We start from the raw sequence: 15,982 nt of genomic DNA on the forward strand, positions 1-15,982 counted from the left end.
TCATTCAGATTCATTTTTCACAAGAGTGGTTTAAACGCTGAAGAAGCCAGGAAAGTTCTGTCTGCTAGAGACTCTGTTTTTCTTTAGCACGTTCTGTCTGCTGAACCAGGCATCGCTTTTTCGTCCGGCGTTGATTCTACCAGCCATCAATCGGCGTAATATTGCTCAGGCAGAGACCCAGACGAGTGATAGTCCCAATAGACCTGAGCTCAACCGGCGAAGTCGCCGGCACCGGCCGGAATCGTCTGTCCTGCCCCTGTTCTACCAGATTTGGGCGTTTCATCATTCACGGCAACAAAATCCTCTGGCGCTGTTTTCTGTGGAGACTTTTGCTGTCGAGCAGGAGTTTATCGGATTCCTAGGTGTCTGAAGAACACTCTCGCACCATTCCAGATTTTTTGGAGATCGTTGGAAGGATCTATAGATTTTTGAAGTGCCCTCAGGCAGAGACCCAGACGAGTGATAGTCCCAATAGACCTGAGCTCGACCGGCGAAGTTGCCGGCACCGGCCGGAATCGTCTGTTCTCCGGCCACCTGCCCCTGTTCTACCAGATTTGGGCGTTTCATCATTCACGGCAACAAAATCGTCTGGCGCTGTCTGTGGAGACTTTTGCTGCCGAGCAGGAGTTTATCGGAGGAGGCACGATTCCAGATTTTTTTGGAGATCGTTGGAAGGATGTATAGATTTTTGAAGTGCCGTTTTTCTTATGGAAGTCCTGTTGTGGCAATCTGTTTTGACCATAAATCAACGAGCACAAACATTAGTTTTGGAATTTGTGTCTTGGTATCCATGACATGACAGCATCAAATCCATCCTTGTCTATATTAAATTCAGGTTTCATCTCTCTTTCATCTCAATTCATGTTTCAGCTTTTTCTAGTCTTGTTTCGGTCAAGCTATCCAACTATTTAGTATGAGGTCACAAATAGAATCTATTATGTTTAGTCAAAATCTAATTAAATTTGTGGATGGTTCTTCATGCTCCAAATCAATTTATTGGCAAAGGAGCAAATAAATCTGTTAATCCTGAATTTATTATTTGGAAACGTGTGGATCAGCTTGCATTGAGCTGGATCAAGGCTACAATCGACAAATCTGTTTCGGGTCAAATTATTAGATCTCCTATGTCTAAAGATGCATGGATTCAATTGGAAAAGTCTTATGCATCACAATGAAGTATACAGATTTTATAGCTAAAACGAGACCTTCAAGATGTACGGAAGAGAGATCTTCCCATGGTCGAATACTTAAATAAAGTTAGATTTCTTACTGATGCTTTATGTGCTGCAAATAAACTTGTTTCTGAGTTCACCATACTCTTAATGGCTATCCATTGAATATAAAAGTTTTATAACATCAATTACTACCATGAAAAATCTCCCTATGTTCACTGAGTTATATGATCTCTTGTTGAATCATGAGAAAAGACTTCAAAATATGCATCGCCATGCCTCCCAACAAGTTGAGAATTCTGTGGCCTTCTTTAGCCAACGAGGCCATGGGCGTAATTGTTTCTATGGAAGCTGAGGTAGAGGCAGACAACAACCTCATCAGCCAAATAGCTCTTATCATCAAAGCCAAGGAAACCGTGGGTATAAGGACTCTAGCTCAGTGAATCAGCCAGTAGTATGTCAGTTTTGTGGTAGAAAAAATCACACAGCTCGCCAATGTTATGATATTCCTATGACATTTGCTGCTACTGCATTGGGTCAACAGCCTATGAATACAACATGGTACGCGGACACATGTGCATCTCATCACATGACTGCACAAGAAGACATTCTTTCAAATAAATCAGATTATATGGGTACAGATGGTGTGATGGTTTCAAATGGTTCTAATGCTCGTATCTCCAATATTGGTAATACTTCTATCTCTACTAATGGAACTAAATTCAATTTGCCTCAAGTTCTTTATGTTCCTAGAATTGCCAAAAATTTGCTATCTGTAGGCAAATTTACTAGAGATAATCAATGTTTCTTTGAATTTTATCCTCATAAATTCTTCGTTAAGGACATGTAGACCAAATGCGCAATCCATCAGGGACAAAATAAGTATGGACTTTATGTCTGGGACTTCTCATTGGCTTCTCATAGTGGGAAAGAGACATGTGAGCAGCAGATACATGAAAAATCCTCAAGATATCAAGCTTTGTCTACTTTAGCAAGGAATAAAGATGCGACGATTTGGCATTGCCGTCTTGGTCATCCTAGCCCTAGAATATTGAATTTCATGAATCAGACTTCATCTTTGTTTAAACATTATCAGGATACTGATTTTTGTTCTAGTTGTGTGGTTAGAAAAATGCATTGCTTACCTTTTGAAAATTCAAATAAAGTTGCTAGCTTTCCTCTTAAAATTGTGCATGCGGATCTATAGGGACAAACTCCTCACACATCTAGAGAAGGGTATTGGTATTACTTGCTACTTGTTGATGATCATTCTAAATTCTAATGGATTTTTGGATTTTTCCTCTCACTAAAAAGTTTGACACCTTCCATTGCTTCAAAAACTTCAAAAACATAGTTGAAAATCAGATTGGTCAAAAAATAAAATTTTTTTAGAGCGACAGTGAGGGTGAGTTCGTGAGTCATGGGTTCTCTCAATTTTTTAATGATCATGGAATTAAAAGAAGAATATATACCCATCAATAGAATGACATCGTCGAGCGTAAACATAGACATGTGGTTGAAACTGGACTTACCATGATGTCTCATGCCTCATTAAAGGATTTCTTATGGTTTGATGTTTTCAGAACTGCAGTACATATTATCAATCGTCTTCCATCATTTCAACTTGGAAAGAAGTCTCGATATGAAATACTATTGAAACACAAACCAGATTTAAAACATAATAGATTCTACTTACAAGATAGGGAAGTAAAAGGGAAAGAATCTTAGCTTTACCAAAACCAATTTCACTGGACCTGTGTGGCTGCACACAGGCTGAGCCGAGCTTGAGCTCGAACTTGACTCAAATAACTCGACTCGAGATCGGGCTCGATCTGGACTGGAGCTTCATATAACAGACTTGAGCTTGACTCGACTATACAGCATCAAACTCGAGCTCCACTAGCTTAACTCATTTTTGTAACTGATTTTTGTTAATCAGTTTCGTTTCTTTTAACTTGTTTACCTCATCAAATCGTTTTACTCGTTCACTCATTATATTAATTCAACCATTATGAACAAGTTTTATGTACTCGAACTGACCCAAGTTTAACTGAGTTGAGCCCTTACAACTCAAACTTGACTTTTGAGTATAGATTTAAACTCGAGCTTGATTCTTTCATAAACAAATCAAGCTCGAGTTGAGTTTGTTTGAGTGAGTTGAGTTCGAGTTAGTTTGACTTGTTTTGCAGCCGTAGACCTGCATATTAAGATTGACGAGAACCATTTGATCAAAGAACAGACTTGGATGTGACTTTGTTAAAATGCAGCCCGAATTGGACATTTTTACGCTTTAAGATATACGGTTTTTACTCAAATTTAATTTTGCTACGTGTTAAAATTTGAATTCGGATGCAAAGCTGCGTTACGGGATCTGGTTCGATTATGATACAGGTCCTACATGCCGAGCTGAATGAATTAATGAAGATCTGATGGGGCCTCCCAAATTCGACCTATTGAAGCAACAAGTGGAGCATATTACACGTCCGAGTCATGGAAATCAATGTTGTCCTATGAGAGCCTGCCTCTTATCCAACCTCATCCTCTCATCGGCTCCATCCCATTCCCCAACCAAAATCTAATATCCTCAAAAGGCCTTTCTTATTTGCTTCTGGCTCCTCTTTTATTCTGTTTCGTCGGCGAGAAAGAGTTGAAGCAGACCACCACGAGCGCGACAAGAAGTAAAACAAAGAAAGAGTGTTGTGAGAAATGGCTTCAACAGCTTGCTTCCTTCACCATATTGCACCTTCTGTCCGAGGCAGGGTCCAGTCCCCGAGGGCACCAACCAAGCCGGCTTTGGTGACCTGCAAGGCAGAGAAGAGCTCCGCGGAGGAAGAGCAGAGTTCTGGTCTTTCTCGCCGGTTGGCACTCACTTTGCTCGTTGGTGCTGCTGCTGTTGGCACCAAGGTCTCCCCTGCCGATGCTGCATATGGAGAAGCTGGTAATGTTTTTTTCCTTAAAGCTACCAGGTTGTTTGGGCTCAACAAGGACGAAAACCGTTCCTTTTCTTTTTGAGGAGATCGTTTGGTGGCATTCTATTTCAGATTCTGGCTGGCTGCAGTGGCAGCAAGAACCTGTAAGTTGGTGTACCATGCCAAAATGAACCAAGATTTGGTCTCCGCAAATAATTCCTCGAACTCATACGATTGTTATTGTATTTTCCTTTTCCCCAAGAGTGATTATGAGATATTTTTTGAACAGTGTCTGTTGTAGAGAAGCAAAATGATCACACTTGATGTTTCACTTGTTGCAGTCATATCAAGTGATATCACGCATTAGGAATTCGAAGTTTAAGTCAATGGAGTGTTTCCTATGTGTTGGGCGTCCCATTCTTGGCTGGGGGAATTTGAGGAATAATTCTTAGAAGTAACATATAAGCTACTATAAACAAGTAGTGCAGCCTAATTATTTATTAAAATATTGAAAATCTTATGTTGGTTTGAGTTCAAAAATTTCAAATAATGCCTGTTCCGGATTCCAGAATGCACGTTTTTATGCATATATAATTTTAAGCAGTTGTTTTATGCCTGCAATATCGCTGCCACTTTCTGCTTCACAATGACCATGGTGCTGATTCTCTGTGGTTTCTGGCAAAATGCAGCTAACGTGTTCGGCAAACCAAAGGCAAACACGGACTTCTTGCCATACAATGGGGATGGGTTCAAGCTTCTTGTCCCCTCAAAGTGGAACCCCAGCAGAGAGGTGGAGTACCCTGGTCAGGTCCTTAGATATGAAGACAACTTTGACTCCAACAGCAATGTCACAGTGACGGTCACTCCCACAGACAAGAAGAGCATAGCCGATTATGGTTCCCCGAGGAGTTTCTTTCCAAGGTAAACAAGCAGTAAATTTATATGTTCCGTTGAAACATGGTCCCCTAAAGTTTCACGCTTGGTCCTTATTTGAATATTGTGTTACAAAAGACGTGCCTAACGTTTAAAGGAATACTAAAGCATGTCAGAATAGGCTCGCTGCCTAATTCTACGAGATTAATGTTTTGTAGAACTTTTTTTAGTCCATTATGAGTTACTGCTAATGGTACACAATTCGTCCTCTGTTACTTACAAAAGATAATGGTTTGATGTACTCTGCGTTCGAATGGATTGAAGAAGGCACATATGTAGCCCTCTAAAACGCAGGCATATGGCAGTACTGCTTGTTCATATTTTCTCACTTTGGAATTCTGACTGCACTTGTGGTTCTAAAGGCAGTTTTGTGGAAAATGTAAGAAGTTTCTTAGAATTGCTCAAATTTACAAGTAACAAAATTTAACATGTCTTATGCAGGTCGACTATCTTCTTGGGAAACAGGCCTACTCTGGGAAGACTGATTCTGAGGTAAATGAAATCAATCGAGAAAGTGAATTCTTCTTTTTATCAAATGCTTGAGTTTCTATCGTCTAATTTCAAACTTTGATCCATGCCTATTTATTGCACTAGCCCCCTTCAACTAGCATTACTGTTCATTTTTCTTGTGAAGCTTGGGAAGTAATTTTTAAAGAAGTATATTTGCCATGCATTTGTGTTCCTTCTTAGCATTTTACAGTTATCTCTTATTTGGGCACTTCGACACATAATAATAGTATTGGTAACTTAAATTGCAGGGTGGGTTCGACAAGGATGCAGTTGCAGCTGCAAATATCTTAGAGTCGGCGACTCCAGTTGTCGGCGGGAAGCAGTTTTACTCTCTGTCTGTGTTGACAAGAACAGCAGATGGTGATGAAGGCGGCAAGCACCAACTCATCAATGCTGTTGTTTCTGATGGCAAGCTCTACATATGCAAGGTCCAAGCAGGCGATAAGAGGTGGTTCAAGGGTGCCAGGAGGTTCGTGGAGAGCACGGCTTCCTCCTTCAGCCTTGCTTAAGGTACCGACCTGTATTTTGTATATGGAGTGCGTATTGAAAGACTTCTCTTTTATGAGCTCTTATGAGACGCCATGTAAACAATGTGTTTATACGCAAAATTTTTGTGGAAAACCTTGCTCATAACCTGATGGGAAAAAATAGATTCTCCTCTATTCCAAAGAAATAGTTTCGAGATTAGTTGTTCCTAGTGCCTTTACCAAGGGTAACCGATCCAAAGGTCCAAATTAACTGGCTAAATTCCTAATAAAAAAGTGTTGTGCTTTGGCCTAATAAACAACACGATCATGAGGAATTCATATGTTTCAACTTCTATAAAATAAATTGATATTAGAAAACTAAAGAACCCTTAGAGTGTTGGCTGGAAAACTGACCAAGTTGCCCTTTTCAACATTAGGTTCATGGTATGCAATCCTACTGCAGCATTGTTACATTCAATATGGTTTTAGGAAAACAATTGAGAAATGATTGGAAGTCACATTGGAAAATCGATCTCGAGGAGAAATTTCAAATTGAATTTGAAGGTAGTTTGAAATCATAATGCAAATTTGAAAGTATGTTCTGGAAAATGCCAAGACATTTGACTATCATTATGTCACGCTGGTAGACAACGACACAAACTATACCAAACCCACCTGGTTCTTAAAAGGATGATAGTGTACATGCGTGGTATATGAAATTCATTCCTAAACCAATGCAAGAGAACTAAGTAAATTATCACATTCATGCGGATAAGAACATAGATTGAACTGAGATCTGCATTACACTGGGCATGCAAAAAAACGATGAAAATGTATGCAACACAACGTGAATTATGTGGTATTTGATTGCTGGAGAAGCATACTCATATGTCACAACAATGCATTCCCCTGCTCATGCATGCTATGCCTAAAAACTAAACTGCGTACTTGCCAAAGCTAATCGACCAGACAAAGGATATCCGATTGGTGTGAAAATTGGTGGATAAGTTTTGGACACTTAACAAAGCTTCATGAAGAGAAGAAATGAGAAAATGATGCATGGAACCCAAGTAGAAGCACCATGAAATAGACTAAAATTCTGGTCATGCGAAAACTATGACAGTTCAACATAGGAAACTGATAGAAAGTTTGGACATGGTAAATCCTTAAAGCGAACTTCGATTGGCATGAAATTTGGTTCAAGGCTTCTAAACACGTCAAGGAAGCATGAAGAAGTGATGAAACTGAAAAACGTATTCAAATGAGGGAGCCATGATTTGACAAACATATGTTAAAAATCTAGTTTAGCAGAATGATAACATAACCTATACTTGGTTTTGGCACAAAATGATCGGCTAAATCAAATTAGATTGATGAGAAACTTGACACGTAGCATACATTTGACCAACTCCCCAAAACATGAAAATTCAAGAAACAAGGCATGACTATGAGAACTTATGAAACACATGTGCAACAAAAATCTGTAACATAACAAGTGCAGTCTGGTGCATGTGATCCTGCATACAATTTTGGACGACTACAACTATGGCTTGACAATATTGGATTGGGCTAAAAATTTGGGCACTCAAGTTAGTTTATGGTGAGCAAAACCCCTTTTATAAGTTCTCAATATCATTATCCAAACAAGACATATGATGTCCAAAAAACAGGAGACCGATAGAAACAAGATATAATAGTATAAAACACAACATAATAGAAATCAAGGATTTGTTACTTTTATGAAATGTGAGAAGTAAAAACCTAGCTTGTGTAGACACCCCAAATTTTTCATTGTCAAAATGAACAATTTACCCTGCTTAATGTGTTGATTTTCTCAAAATTTTCAGATCCAAAGATCAAGTATCACACAAACAAAAATTTTGTAGTCCAAATGTTAAGCAATTGGACCTAGTTCACCCAACATGCTGTCAATAAAAAATGACCATTTTTCCCATGATCACCGTCATTTTTACTCAAATTTGATCCAATTTTCTTGAAATAGTTATATAACTCCTGAGAATTATATTCTACAATTTAAATTATGAAAATTCTCACATTTGCAAATCACTAGGAGCTTACACAGCGTATTTTTCAGCTCACATTTGGTTGAATTTAGCTCAAAATTGAAGAAAATGACAATTTTGCAGTTTGGAATGGGGTAGGGTGGACCGTCCTATTTTAGAGTTTAACCAAATTAAAGAAGATATTAAACTTTTCAATAGGCAAGATCAACCTAGAGACATTTGGCATGATCTAGTGATTCCATATCTCAAATACAAATTTAGACATAAAATTGTATTGAATAGGACTTTGAAAAGCCATTTGAGATTTGGATTTCAAGTGAGATATTGGATTAAAGGTCTAGATTAAAATTTGACACCAAAATTCAGATCTAAAACATATCATGGATAATGGATATTGGATATCGTGTTCAAATTAAAAGTTTGATAAAGCATCTGATTTTAAATGGAGGGCATCCCTTAAGCTAGGTGAGTCTTGCCTGGATTAAGTTGACTAAGGTAGGGTTAGGTCTAGTCAAACCAAATCTGATTTTAGTAGATCAGGTTTAGTTGACTACGCATGGGTTGGGTATAGTCAATTGTGATTGGTTTTAGTTGGGCTTGAGTTGGTGTTAGGTTTAAATTTGACGGGTTTGTGTCAACTTGAGCTTGATTGAATTTTGCTGGATGAACAAGGGCTAGCAAGCTAGGTTCAGTGGACCTAACTTGATTTAGCTTTAACAAGTCAAGGGGTTTAGTTGAGCTATTTAAATTTGGTAGGTTGGTAAATTAGGTTCAACAAGGCCCCACCTAAGCTAAATCAGGTAGTTTCTGGTCATGATGTCTATTGGTCCCATTGAGTCTAAATTAGGCAGCTTTCAACCAAACAAAGTTTGCAGACTTGCTAAAGTTAAATTTGGCAAGTTTCAAAATGATAAGGTTTGTGTGCCGTATCGAAGCTATTTCTGGTAGGTATTTGGAAACTAGTATTTATAGGATTTGGTAAAGCTATTTCTGACATGTTTCTAGAAAGGGTTTTGGGGAGCCATATTGAACCTAAATTGGGCAGCTTTGAGAGAAATGGGGTAGGTGGGTCATACTGAGGTCATTTTTGGCAGGTTTGATGGAAGTCGTCTATATTAGATGGGAGTTTTAGCTGCACTTTGCTCCTTTTATTCGACAAGAACATTGGCCCATCCCATATCCTATCTTGGTTTAGATTGAACCTGAAAAATCCTCTGGTTTTGCTAAAAAAGCCAACTTTTTTTTTAAACACTAGACACAAAAAGAATTGGAAAGTGATGAATAATCTGATTCTAGAGGCTTTGGGTTGAACTTTGTCTAGTTGAGTTAGGATGACCTCAATAAGTTGCTCTAGACTGTTGTCAATCAAAAGATCAGATGAAATTCTAACTCAAACAAGCTCTAGACATAAGTAAGTATGAGTGAAATGGAAAAAGTTACTTAACCTATAAAATTTAAATTGTGATTCACTACAAATGTTTTAGCCGAATTGAGTTGGGAAAAATTGTATCTACACATGATAAAGCTATTGTCAGCTTGGCAAGAGCTAATATAACATAATTGGATAGAAATTGAGCTCAAACATTAAAATAGAGTGATTAACACTTAGGGGAGTTGCCACCTAATACTTTGAAACTAGATTGAAGGAAGCTATGATGAAATAACTAGACCATAGTTGGGAATAAACTATTCTGTGTGATGCACCTATCCAGAGCTCGGTTAGTGTTGACTCAACTTAGCCGAGATGAAATTGAGCTTGTCCTACCAAAATGTGAGTCAAAGTGGCTGACTACAGAATTAGTGGAGCTAAAATTTGGTAGTTGTCCTTCATGGACCAATAAATTTAAACTGCAGGGACTACGAGAACCTGCCCTACGCTCGGTTAAGCATTAGATAAAAAATAAAGCTGAAAACTTATCCCTTCTAGAGAAATGGTTCCCTTCAAGATCTTTTGAGCTAAATCAAGGTGACTGAGCTAAGCTTCTAACTTTATAAATAAACTGATTCTAGAAAACTAAAGAATCATAGGGTGACAACTGGAAAACTGACCAACTTGCCTTTTTCATCATAGGTCCATCACATACAATCCTACAGTAGCATGTTGCATCCAATGTGGTTTCATAAAAACAATTAAGAAAATGGATTGGAAGTCAGGTTGGAAAATGGATCTCGGGAAGAAATCTAAAATTTAATTTAATGAAAATTTGAAATCATAATGCAAATTTGAAAGTGTCATGAAAAATGCCAAAATATTCATCCATCATTGTGTCATGCTGGTAGACAATGACACAATATTTATGTTCACCAAAAATGTGAAGAGAATATAAGGAGGAGTGTGCACATACATGACAAATCACTCCGCACATACTATTGAGGAGAATAAACTTTATAATGCAATGTAATCCTAAACCAGTGCAAGAGAAATAAGCAAACTTGATCACATATCATGCTAATAAGAACATATATTGAACAAAGAGACCCTGCATCACACAAGTCAAACAAACAAATGATGAAAGGTATGCAATCTGAGGTGAATTATGTGGTATTTTTTTCTGGAGAAACATGCTCATACGTTGCAATAGTGCATTCCCGCTCATGCATGCAATGCCTAAAAACTAAACTGTAGAACACAGACCTACTTGCCATACCTAACGACTAGACAAAAAAATTCCAATTGGTGTGAAACTTGATGGATAAGTTTTTGACACCCTACAAAGACTTCAAAAAGAGAAGGAATGAGAAAATGTTGCATGGAACTCAAGTAGTGGCACCATGAATTCGATCTAAATTTTGGGTAGTGCAGAAATTAAGATTATTAAACATAGAAAACTGGTAGAAAGTTTGAACATGGTAGACCCTTAAAACAAACTTTGATTGGCATGAAATTCAGTCTAGGGCTTCTAGATTTGTCAAGGGACCAATGATGTGACAAACAAGTGTTAAAAGTCTAGTTTAGTAGAATGATGATAGAACCTATACTTGTTTGGGACAAAATGATCAAGTAAACCAAATTGGATTGACATGAAACTTGGCAAGTAGCATTCTATACATTAGACTAACTCTCAAAAATAAGAAAATTGAAAAACAGGTCATGGGTATGTATGCAACCAATGTTGTTTTCATCCCCAAAAATCTATTTTTTCTTTGGAGTGCTTTAAAAAAAGTCTATTTTTGTTGAAATGAGAGAGAAATAGACTCATCCATTGGTACAAGGATTGACTGTTCCTGGTGATTTTATCGGTGGTAACCAATCCAAGGACTATGTTTATTTTTGATGCATTTTGTTTTGACTTGAACATCTTTTTATTCTAAATGCAGTGTGATGTTTGAAAAATGTTGAAGATTTGATGTTTCAAATTTTTGAGAAAGTTTTGAATAATCATTTGAGAGTAATACATTTTGTTTTAAAAAATTTTGATTTGAGAAATATTTATAAATATCATTTGGAAACCCTTGAAGATCACTTTTTGAAGCCACTTTAGTGTTCTTTTAAGAATTTAAGTAAGTTTAAGATTTTGTTTTAATTTGTTTACTATCTAGCTAGAACTCTATCTCATCTTGCTTAAGTTCTTTTAGAGAAGTGCTTGTGATCATTCGTGATGTTAAGTGAATATAGATGTATGAATGCATAGACTCCACATGATTATAATCAAATCATCAATTCCTACTATAACATTCATTTGAAAGCATTCCTACCATCACATACATCTAAGTTTCTCAATTTTATTTATATAATCATCATTAGTATTTTTATGAAAAGAAAATTTTTTTTGAAAATGGAATGGGGTTGTAGACCATCAAGCATGATTCTAATATTGGGCCATTACTTGAGTTTTGGTCTTGGTGAAGTCGACAAATAAGAAATTAAAACCTGAGATCTTGAGAGAACAATGTTCAAAAGAATGGAAAAGATAAAAGACTTTAATACGAGAGGAATAGTGAGAAAGAGAGAGAGGAAGAGATTTTCTAGGGTTGTTTCGGATAGAGCTCCATATGATGAAGGTATCCACCCAAGAGATCTCCTCGTGCTACTTTAAATAGTTTGAACTTGGAGAAGCTTGCTTTCAAGGTTGGAGAAGAAGAAGAAGAAGAGAAGAAGAGAGAGATGGAAATAGAGAGCTAAGGAAAACTCTAGATTTTCAAGTGAGAAAGTACTAGAGGTTCTCCAAGAATTAGCTCATGCCTAGACAGAAGATTGTGGGGGGTATTTATAAAGAGTTTTAGAGCAAAAACTCAAAATTTGAATTTTTTTGAATTTAACAACATTTTCATGCAAATTTCAAGTATTTTTGAATGAATTTTAATTTTTTAAAATAGGTTTTGACCAAGAGGGATTGGCCATTAGCCCCCCAAATACCCTTTGGGGTGTGGGTAGGGTTAATGCCCACTCAACGGGACCAAAACCATCCCTTAAGGACAGCTTTAGCTGAAAATGGGATCTGCGTGGGCAGGCCCCAGTTCAGCGTGTTTGCGCACATGCGTGGCCGCGATTGAACGTGATCACGCACGATTATGCGATCATGCAACTGTGTTCAAATAACAATAAAATAAAATAAAATAAAATAAAAAAAATAAAAGGGGGCCGTTCATAAAAAAAACATAAAACCATTTTTTAAATGTGTATAAAAATGGTTTTTGTTATAAATGCGAGGCTTACTTCGTTTTGAGTGATTCCGGGCTCTTTTTAAATCTAGATTGAGTTCAATTGGTCGCTGACGCGTTCTAGTGAGTGATTTAAACTCAAAAACACATTTTTGGTGTAATAACGAGACATAAAACAAAGGAAAGGTATGTGCATGTGCACGTGGCGCTCATAGCATCAAATTTTGTCGTGTTGATCTCAGCTTTGGATTTTTAGTTTGAAATTCTCAATTTGGATCTATGCTCTGGTTTTGGATCTAATTTAAATCCAAGAGTTTAATTTTGAATTTGAATCTTGCGTTTGACTCAGACATGGGTCTAGTGATTTGCTTAGGATCCATAAATTAAATCTGAATATAGTTTTTTTAAAAAAATTTGGGGTGATAATAGATGTGTTGTGAAAATCTGCAACATAACAAGTGCAGTCCAATGCATGTGATCCTATATGCAATTTTTGACAACTAAAAATATGGCTACACAATATTGGATTGGGCTAAAATTTTGGGCACTTGAAGTTGGTTTATGTGAATAAAACCCCTTTTATAACTTCTCAATAACATTCTCTAGGCAAGACTTATGATATCTGAAAAATAGGAGCCTGATAAAATAAAATGGGGATGTGCTAGTAGAAAACAAAGCATAATAGAAATTGAGGATTTGTCACTTTTACGAAACTTGAGAAACAAAAAACTAACTTGACAATGAAAAGTTAAACAACAGGCTAACCTAAACCAAACTCATGAAACTCAAAGGAGAGACTATACATAGAAATCAATAAATTCCTCATGTTTGATAAGCTATATAATGACAAAGCCAAAAAACTATCATATGATTTTCTACAAACAGAAAATACAGAAAACCAGTTTGAAGTCTGAAACTCATGAAAATGGTAACTAATGAAAGTAGACATTTAGACAAATCCAACACGTCTAAACATTGGAAAACTCTTGCCGAAGCCAAACAACAATCTATCATCTGATTTTTTAACACACAAAAGACTAGTTTTTGTATGTATCATAACAATAGAAGAAAATGAAGCGTGAAACTCATGAAATTGGTGACAACTGAAAGTAGACATTCGGACATATTCAACACATGTCTAAACATTGAAAACTCCTTGTAAAAGAAAAGTTTAGGCATTACAAGCTTGACAAAGATTATGCCACAAGTAGAAACCACCTACCACATTGAGTCTAACAAGTGCATACACTACATTCATGAGTGTCTGCATTGGTGACCTGTGTGATTTTCATGATGTGACTGTACACCTAATTATGTGAAAAACAAACTAAAATGGACCTTAACACATGCTGAAATAGAAATCTAACAATGTGCATGAAGGCTAAATACATATAGTTAATGAAAGCACGAAAGATCTTTTTTGCATGACATTGTATGGAATTCTATTCATGGAACAAATAGTGCAAGCCAAAACCAGCCATCAACAGACACAAAATCAACATGAATACATTGGCTGGACCTTTACAAAGTTTCATGTAGAAACTATGTAGGAATTCCTATCAGCTTCTGCAGAGTTCTGATGGTTCCAAGGGAAGAAAAGCTAATTCTAGCCTTCTTAGAGTGCTAGATAAGACATCCATGAATGATGGAAATAAGAGAAAAATGGAAGAGCCTGTAGAGCATTAAGGCACCTAGAAAGAATCATGTTAGGTTGCACTAGCAATGGTTGGTTTGTGCTTCTTCTTTCTCCTCTTTCTTCTTCTTTCTTTCTTATCCTGGGGTCGATGTGGGCTCCTAAAGGCCCTGAAAGGGGTTGACAATTGTGGCTGAATGTCTTCTAAGAAAACACCAAGTAAGAAAGGATCTAATATGAAAATAAACTAAAGAGATGAGAGGGACTACCCAAGAAAGCGCCAAGCTAGAAAAGATGCAATGTTCCCCATCAAAGCTCTATTTACAATTAAAGAAAATGACATTTCTTTAGTTTTGAATGGGATGAGACGGCACCTATTTCCTACTTTGAGTTTAACCAAATTAAAAGAAGGTATCAACCACAGTTTCAACAGCCAAGATTAACCTAGAGACACTTGGCTTGATATGGTAATTCCATATCTCAAATATGGATTCTAAACAAAAAATTGTATTGAAAAGACATGGATTTTGATTTCAAGTAGAGATTAGATTAAAGGTCTGGATTGAGATTTGTGGCCACAATTCAAATCTGAAACAGATAATGGATAACAGATCTTGCATCCGAATTCAAAATTTGATAAAGGGTATGATCTGAAATAAGGGGCATCCCCTAAGGCAAGTGGGTCTGGTTTGGATTCAGTTGACTTAGATTGGGTTAGGTCTAGTTAAACTGATACTAGTTTTAGTAGTTTGGATTCAGTTGACTGAGCGTGGGCTAGGTCTAGTCAATTGAGACTGCTTTTAGTAGGCCAGATTTAGTAGGCAAGCTAAAACTTGACTAAGCCTAAGCCGTGGTTGAACCTAGCTCAGCTGGGGTTGAGTCAGTGTCAGGTTTAAATTAGGCATGTTTGAGTCAACTTGAGCTTGATGGAGTTTTGCTGGACGAACATGGGCTTGCAAGCTTCATTCAATGGACCTAACTTGTTTCAATTTAGTGAGTCAAGAGGGATTTAGTTGAGCTGTTTAAATTTGAAAGGTTGATGAACCAAATTTAGTGGGGTCCTGTCTCATCTAAATAAAACAGATTTTGGTAGTAAGGTCTATGGGTCTTACTGAGTCTAAATTAGGCAGGTTTTAGTGAACAAAATTCATGGGTCTTGCTAAAGTTAAGTTCATTAGGTTTCAAAAAGTTATAGTTTGTGGGCTTACCAAAGCAATTTTGGTAAGTATTTGGAAGCTAGTGTGTGTAGGCTTTACCAAAGCTATTTTTGGAGTGTTTTTGAAAACTAGGATATGGGGGCCATAGCGAGACTAAATTAGGAAAGTTCGAGAAAAATAAGGTTGGTGGGTCTGACTAAGATTATTTTTGGTAGGTTTGATGGTAATGAGATATATTAGGTGAGTTTCACTTGGAGTTTGCTTCTCAAATTTGACAAGAACATGTGCCCCATCCCATATCCTACCCCAGTTAAGATAGAACTTGATTATTCCTTTGGTTTTGCTCAAAAAGCCAGTTTATTTTTAAAAAATTAGACACATAAAGAATGAGAACAAGAGAGATAAGTTAGGAAATGACTGATTTAGAAGGCTATGGGTTAGTTTTGACTAGTTGAGTTGGGAGAACCCTGATACATGGCTCCTTGACTACTATCAATCAAGAACTAAGATAACATTCTACCTCAAATATACTCCATATATAAGAGTGAGTGAAGTGGATAAAGGTAGTCAACCTA

At 37.0% G+C, this 15,982-nt stretch overlaps 1 pseudogene; it reads left to right on the forward strand.

Moving 5' to 3' along the window:
• Positions 1 to 3,766: 3,766 nt before the first annotated feature.
• On the forward strand, positions 3,767 to 6,197 carry LOC116267819 (oxygen-evolving enhancer protein 2, chloroplastic-like; annotated as a pseudogene).
• Positions 6,198 to 15,982: the final 9,785 nt, after the last annotated feature.

Source organism: Nymphaea colorata, chromosome 14 (assembly GCF_008831285.2).
Source record: "Nymphaea colorata isolate Beijing-Zhang1983 chromosome 14, ASM883128v2, whole genome shotgun sequence".
Taxonomy (NCBI): domain Eukaryota; kingdom Viridiplantae; phylum Streptophyta; class Magnoliopsida; order Nymphaeales; family Nymphaeaceae; genus Nymphaea; species Nymphaea colorata.